This window comes from Ovis canadensis, chromosome 19, assembly GCF_042477335.2.
Source record: "Ovis canadensis isolate MfBH-ARS-UI-01 breed Bighorn chromosome 19, ARS-UI_OviCan_v2, whole genome shotgun sequence".
Lineage (NCBI taxonomy): Eukaryota > Metazoa > Chordata > Mammalia > Artiodactyla > Bovidae > Ovis > Ovis canadensis.
In genome coordinates this window covers 68,610,000-68,616,926 of record NC_091263.1, presented here as the reverse complement: position 1 = coordinate 68,616,926, position 6,927 = coordinate 68,610,000, and the positions used below count along the sequence as shown (strand labels likewise).

The 6,927-nt window shown below is 47.6% G+C and overlaps 1 non-coding gene across 1 annotated transcript; it reads left to right on the top strand.

Moving 5' to 3' along the window:
• Positions 1 to 2,410: 2,410 nt before the first annotated feature.
• Positions 2,411 to 2,517, top strand: LOC138424931 (U6 spliceosomal RNA). Its single transcript, XR_011251026.1, has one exon. It is a non-coding gene; the product is annotated as a U6 spliceosomal RNA (small nuclear RNA).
• The last annotated feature ends 4,410 nt before the right edge of the window (positions 2,518 to 6,927 follow it).

Genomic DNA, 6,927 nt, shown 5'->3' with positions numbered 1-6,927 from the left:
TCCAGTATTCTTGCCTGGGAAATCCCATGGACAGAGGAGCCTGGTGGGCTCTCTGGGGTCACAAAGAGTCGGATACAACTGAAGCGACTGAACAATAACAGAGGAGCTCATCACACACCATGACCATCTGCCTTCTGGGTGGTTCCAGACCCTCTCCTCCTTTCCACTTGGTTGTCGTTCAGAGTTCCCCTCTCTTCTCCCCACTTCCCCTTCCATCCCACAGACATTTGGAGAATACACTCTGATCTGTCACTTTCCTCCCGAGAGCCATACTTCCCTACCCTGGCCCCAACCCACCGCTCTGTTTTAAAGCCTTCTCCTGAATTCCGGTGAAAAAAATACTCTCCATCTCATTTCTTAAGGGAAAAATGTCCAGAACGATCTGGACTTGCAGCGCCGTAGCCATTCTTTGGGCTGTAGAGGTCCTTTCTGAAGCCTCTTTGAAAGCTTTGGCTCTGGGCACTGTGTGTGGGCCTGTGCACTCTTCTGCTGCTGCCTCTTCTCTCTTACCGGATTTCCCCAAATACCGTTGACCTCTGAAACTGGAACCAATGCTTTGGAACTTGATGTCTCATTTCACGTCACAACGTAAGAGTCTCTATTTGTATGGTACAGGTGCAAGGTTGAGCTGTCTCTTAACCTTCGCAGCAACGATCAGAGCTGTCTGTGGGTTCACATGAGAAAGAGCATGAGATGGTTGGATGGCATCACTGACGCAATGGACATGAATTTGACCAAGCTCTGGGAGATAGTGAAGGACAGGGAAGCCTGGCAGGCTGCAGTCCATGGGGTTGCAGAGAGTCGGACATGACCAAGCAACTGAGCAACAACCACAAAGAATTAGAAAGGAAAAATGAGATAGAGTATCCTTAACCCCCTTTCCCAAAGGCGGCAGACAACGCACAGACAGGTAGGAAGAATGAAGGTGGGAGAAAGTTAAGTGTCATGTCAGTATATTTCCAAATACAAGTAATAGAAATACCAACTGGAAATGGATTAAGCTGTAAAAATACCCAGGGGCTTCCCTGATGGCTCAGTGGTAAAGGAATCCGATTGCAATGCAACTGATATATGAGATGCGGATTCGATCCCTGGGTGGGGATGATCCCCTGGAGAAGGAAATGGCAACTCCAGCACTCTTGCCTGGGAAATCTCATGGACAGATATCAAAATCTCAGGTTCTTTTCATCCTCAGCTCCTCTTAGTTCCAGGTTGGTGGCCTCAGTTCCAAGCATCATCAGCAGACCCAGCAACGTCCAGTGAGAAAAGGTCAGCATCTCCCCTGTGTGTCTCTTTTCCTCAAGGAAATAGTTCCCCGGAGCCCCTCACTAATATCTCATTAGACAGAATTGTCTTATCACATGTCCCTGCCTAAACGAATCACAGGCAAGGCAATACTACCACTGACTTTGGCTTAGACTAATTAGGATACACTCCTGGGAATAAGGATGGACTCGGCTCTCACAAATCATGTAACTGCCACAAGGAGAGTGGATACCAGGATAAACGTGGGTTTGTTGGGTGAGTGGTTGCATTCGCAGCCATGTGTCTGCCACATGAATTAATTGATCTTCTAGTCGTGGAGGACAGAGGGGAAGGAAGGCACAGCCCAAGGAGGGTGTCATTTCCTTGGGTGGGGAGGAAAGAGATGGTGGGTTGTATTTCTCTGCTGGGATGATGGACTGCTGTCAGTTGGGACACTTCTGTGATTTCCTATAAAACCTCAGGGAGATAGGGGCCACAGAAGGTATTGGCTGAGCGGCCCTGAGAATAAGTTCTGTTGAATATGCTGCTCCTCAAGGGAGCCTCAGATGAGATCTCGTTTGCAGGGTGTGATCACACTCATTTCTGCCACAACACTTCCACTCCAATTCCTTGTCCATTGACTTCCTCTCACATTGGGCATTTCTTTCCTTGTCTCAGAATCTTAGTAGCTTTTCTGTTCTTCTCTCTCTCTTTTGTTGTATTCAGTCACTCAGTCGTGTCCGACTCTTTTCGACCCCATGGACTGCAGCACGCCCGGCTTCCTTGTCCTTCACCTTCTCCCAGAGTTTGTTCAAACTCATGTCCATCAAGTCCGTGATGCCATCCAACCAGCTCATTCTTTGCTGCCCTTTTCTCCTCCTGCCCTCAATCTTTCCCAGCAACAGGGTCTTTTCCAATGATTCAGCTGTTTGCCTCAGGTGGCCAAAGGATTGGAGCTTCAGCTTCAGCATCAGTCCTTCCAATGAATATTCAGGGTTGATTTCCTTCAGGATTGACTGATTTGATCTCCGTGCTGTCCAAGGACCCTCATCTCCGGCACCACAGTTTGAAAGCATCAATTGTTTGTTTGTTTGTTTGTTTTACCACATCATTAATTTTCACAAAGACTCCAGAAATAGTTTCCTCGTTTTTAAAGTCTTGTCTGGTGCTCGCTTCGGCAGCACATATACTAAAATTGGAACGATACAGAGAAGATTAGCATGGCCCCTGCGCAAGGATGACACGCAAATTCGTGAAGCGTTCCATATTTTTCGACCCAATCAAAAAATGGGCCAAAGAACTAAATAGACATTTCTCCAAAGAAGACATACGGATGGCTAACAAACACATGAAAAGATGCTCAACATCACTCATTATTAGAGAAATGCAAATCAAAACCACAATGAGGTACCACTTCACACCAGTCAGAATGGCTGCGATCCAAAAATCTGCAAGCAATAAATGCTGGAGAGGGTGTGGAGAAAAGGGAACCCTCCTACACTGTTGGTGGGAATGCAAACTAGTACAGCCACTATGGAGAACAGTGTGGAGATTCCTTAAAAAATTGCAAATAGAACTACCTTATGACCCAGCAATCCCACTTCTGGGCATACACACCGAGGAAACCAGAATTGAAAGAGACACATGTACCCCAATGTTCATCGCAGCACTGTTTATAATAGCCAGGACATGCAAACAACCTAGATGTCCATCAGCAGATGAATGGATAAGAAAGCTGTGGTACATATACACAATGGAGTATTACTCAGCCGTTAAAAAGAATTCATTTGAATCAGTTCTGTTGAGATGGATGAAACTGGAGCCGATTATACAGAGTGAAGTAAGCCAGAAAGAAAAACACCAATACAGTATACTAACACATATATATGGAATTTAGGAAGATGGCAATGACGACCCTGTATGCAAGACAGGGAAAGAGACACAGATGTGTATAACGGACTTTTGGACTCAGAGGGAGAGGGAGAGGGTGGGATGATTTGGGAGAATGCCATTCTAACATGTATACTATCATGTGAATTGAATCGCCAGTCTATGTCTGACGCAGGATGCAGCATGCTTGGGGCTGGTGCATGGGGATGACCCAGAAGGATGTTATGGGGAGGGAGGTGGGAGGGGGGTTCATGTTTGGGAATGCATGTAAGAATTAAAGATTTTAAAATTTAAAAAAAAAATAAATAAAATAAAATGTTAATACTCATAAAGAAAAAAAAATAAACAAATACTAATAGAAAAAAAAATAAAAATAAATAAAAATAAAAATAAAGTCTTGTCTGGACCCTCCAAGTAGGGGAAACAGATGGAGATTTCAGCTCAGATTCTGTTCTGCATAGTTCTAAAAATGTTCAGTCCAAGCACAGTGGTCCTTTCAGACCTCCAGAGCCTACATGGAAATACCTTTCTACTAATGGATTCAAATAATCCTGTATAGATCTTGTTTCGGATAATCAGCTCTTAGCCAATTTCCAATCTATAGTATAAAGTCATCTCCATTGGTGTGGTGTGATTTAAACACATTTTTAAATCAAGTGAGTGTGAAGTGAAAATCACTCAGTAATGTCTGACTCTTGTGACGCCATGGACTGTAGCCTGCCAGGCTCCTCTGTCCATGGGATTCTCCAGGCAAGAATACTGGAGTGGGTTGCCATTTCCTTCTCCAGGGGATCTTCCCAACCCAAGAATAGAACCTGAGTCTCCTGCATTGCAGGCAGATTCTTTACCGACTGAGCTATGAGGGAAGCCCACTTTTAAAATCAAAGTGTCTTGCAAATAACTCTGCCATTCTATGTTCCCATGATGGCGCTGGTGTCTGCTCAACTCTAGAAGGAAACTTGAAGTGATGCTCCCACCACATCCACCAGGAGAGATTCTCATAACTGAAAGTTTTATTGCCAGCAGCTTTTGTGTCTCCATTCCTTCACCCCCATTTCACTAAAACTCAGTTTAAATAGTCCTGTTCTTAATTTCTGGCTCTTCAAAGATCTGGTGTACACTGTGGAGAGGGGGGCATTGGTTGAGATGATTTCAGTTAAGAGAGCAGTTTTGCTGGGCTGCTCAGAGCCTCGATGTATAAAAACACTCTTCTGTTCCCACCCAGCAACTCTGGATACATAAGAGTTTTTGATCTGTATTGAGAGGAGCAAGCATGAGTTTTATTTGGGGGATGGGCTGGAGGACACGGAAGGGCTCCAGGGGGAATGTTATGTCACCTGTTCTTTGAGCCAGTATTCTTGCCTGGAGACTTCCCTGGACAGAGGAGCCTGTGGACTACAGCCCATGGGGTCGCAAAGTGTTGGACACGACTGAGCACACACATGCTCGAAGGCAGAGAAAGAGACTTGAGACCGTAGCTGCTCAAGTGAGAGCTTTTAAGACCCTGGATCCAAGTACAACTGCCTGAGGGTTCAAGGAAGAACATGGGAAGCTGGCCGTGAGGAGGACTGGTCACCTTGCCTCTGCCCCAGAACCACTGAAGGTAAGCCCCTGGTCTGCATCTTAGTGTATTGACATTGACGGCCGTTAGATGGCCTTGTGGGCAGTGATTCCTGACCAGGAAGAGTGGAGCTAGGGTAGGAAGTGGGGCAGTGGTGGGTAGAAATGGCAGCAGTATTAGCAAGACCGAGAGGACACCCCTCTGGGACTCCTAGAAGGAGCAGGTTGGACCACGGTTTTGCTGATAACCAGCAGTTAGGCTGCTGGAGCTTGGTCCCTCACCAACTGGCTGTAATAACGGAGGTTAGCATCGTTTTGAAGTCATAGTCTCGTAAATATTCTAGCAATTTAATTTAATGAAAAGTCCAGGAAAGACAGGCAAACATTTCTTTCCTCAAATGATTTGCGGTGACGTCACTTCCCGCCCACTTTGTTTCCTGTCTAATCTGAGCTTGGCCAGAACCACTGTTCCAGCTGTCGAGTGCTGTGTAACAAATCACCCGACAACTTAGTGCCTTAGGACAGTAACCACTGTGTAACCTGCCATGATTTCTGTAGGTGAAGAGCTTGGGAAAGGTTCATCTGGGCGGTTGCAGCTTGCGTCTCGTATGTGGTTGTGATCAGACAGTGGCCGGAGCTCGGAGAGCCAGGCTGAAGCAGCAGGCGGCTGGCCAATCACCTCTGTCTCTTCATGGGCTGTCGGGCCTCTGTGTGGCCTCTCCGTGCGGCCTAGTTTAGGTTTTCTCACAGCATGGAGGCCTCAAGGAAGCTGAAATGCTTCAGGAGGGCTGAGGGCTTCACAGGCGAGGCCTGGGGATGAATGTGGATTTCTACGGCGGAGCCTCCCAAGTGTCACCTAGCATCACTCCAAGGGTTCACTGCTAATTCAGTCTCTAAAACTCACTTCACAAGGGCAGGGAATTAGACCCACTGTTCTTCGTTTTAACTTTTTATTCTGTATTAGACTGTAGCCGATTAACAATGTGGTGATAGTTTCAGGTGCACAGCAGAGGGACCAGCCATGCATATATGCGTATCCGTTCTCCGCCAAGCTCCCCTCCCATCCAGGCTGCCACAGAACACTGAGCAGAGTTCCCTGTGCTATACGGCAGGCCCTTGTTATCCGTTTTTAACATAGTTTCATTTACCTGGTTTGGGCTGTGCTGGGTCTTCTCTGCTGTGCGGCCTTTTCTTTAGTTTGCTGCACGCGCTTCTCACTGTGGCGGCTTCTCTTGTTGCAGAGCAGGGGCCCGAGGCCGTGTGGGCTTCAGCAGCTGTGGCTCCTGGGCTCTAGAGCACAGGCTAAACACTTGCAGCCCACTGGCTTAGTTGCCCCGCGGCATGTGGGATCTTCCCGGCCCAGGGATCGAACTCGTGTCTCTTGCATTGGCAATCGCATTCTTAACCACTGAACCCTCGGGGAAGCCCTGGTTGTGAGTGTGTGCGTGTGCTCAGTCGCTTCAGTCGTGTCCAACTCTATGCGACACTATGGACTGGAACCTGCCAGGCTCCTCCAGGCAAGACTACTGGAGTGGGTGGCCATGCCTCCTCCAGGGGATTTTCCCGACCCAGGAATTGAACCTGGGTCTCCTGAAATGCAGGCGGATTCTGTATCACTGAGCTCCAGGAAAGCCCTGGTTATCCATTTTAAATTCAGCAGTTTGTACAAGATCCCAGACCTGTCCTTTCCCCCTGGCAACCGTAAGTTCCTTCTCTAAGTTTGTGAGTCTATTTCTGTCTTGTAAATAAGTTTGTTTGTATCATGTCTTTTTAGATTCCGCTCTTTCTGCTGGACCCCACTCTTTGATGGGGGAGTGGCAAGCTTCTAGAAGAGTAATGGGGGCAGAGGGAGGGAGACTTTGCTGCACTCATCTCTGGAAAATGCACCCAAATGCACCCTCTCCAAACTGGGTGGAATCACTCTTCCGAGTCTCCCTCCCTCCAGGCTGGCCTCCTTTACAACAGCCTTGATCTGGATCACCTTCTCACCACCTTTTCTATGTGCTGGAATCTCTGCTGTCTCCTCTTCTCCCAGCTCCTCAGCCGTGTTGGTTCATCTCCTCCGAGCCCTGCTTAACAGTCAGGGCCTTGGATGGAAACCTCTCCAGGTCTCCTGCTTTCCCGCTGAGGAGTCTCTTCCTAAAAAGGCACTGAGCTAACAGTTCTCACGAGTGGAAAAGAGTGCGGAAATCCATCAGATCACTGACTGTGAGGCAGGGCAGCTGTGGGACA